This window comes from Lucilia cuprina, chromosome 2 (assembly GCF_022045245.1).
Source record: "Lucilia cuprina isolate Lc7/37 chromosome 2, ASM2204524v1, whole genome shotgun sequence".
NCBI classification, from domain to species: domain Eukaryota; kingdom Metazoa; phylum Arthropoda; class Insecta; order Diptera; family Calliphoridae; genus Lucilia; species Lucilia cuprina.
The window spans coordinates 43589277-43590060 of NC_060950.1; positions in this window are offsets into that span (position 1 = coordinate 43589277).

Here is a 784-nt window from a genome sequence, read left to right on the forward strand (position 1 = left end):
AATAAATAAATACGTGAAGGAAAATAAACCAACAAATAAAAGAGTAAACTAAGAGGTGTGTCTTGTTTCTGTGAATTTGGATCTGTGCCGTGAATGTGAATCGAGAATTTTAAATCATATTTTTTTTATAATTTTTGTAATTATTTAAAATTTATTAAATATTTTTTTTCATATTGTTTTGTTTTCGTAAATGTTTGTGTATAATTTATGTTAAATTTCTTTAATTTAAAATCTTAAATGTTTATTTAAAATTAATGTTAATTTTTAATTTAATATTTTGGAAAATGTTTTAATATTTTTTTAATTTATAATCGAATATTGTAATTTATAATATAAACAAAATAATTGCCTTCGAGATGCTGATATGTACATATCGTCGTTGGAGTCAATTTATGTAAGTTTTTCTTTGTAAATTTTTTAATTTTCTTTTAATTTTTTTTGTGAATAACTTTTGAATTTCTTAGTTGTTATAAGATAAATATGGAAACAACTTTGATCTTTAATAAGTTTTGTATATTAATTTTTAGTTATTTTGATTTAAATTAAATAAATGAATTGTCTGTTAATTTTGAATATTTAAAAGAAAATATGGTGCATTAAATCTTTTTATTTGAGTTGTGGAGATGAAGTAGGATAGATGGATTAGAATTGCAGCAAAGTAAGTTTATTAATTAGGGATTATATTTTAAATAATTAAAATATAATCATGGTGGTATGTTTACCAAAAGGGAGGGCAATTATTATGGGTGTTAACATCAAAACCCAATCAGATATTCAGGTTTTT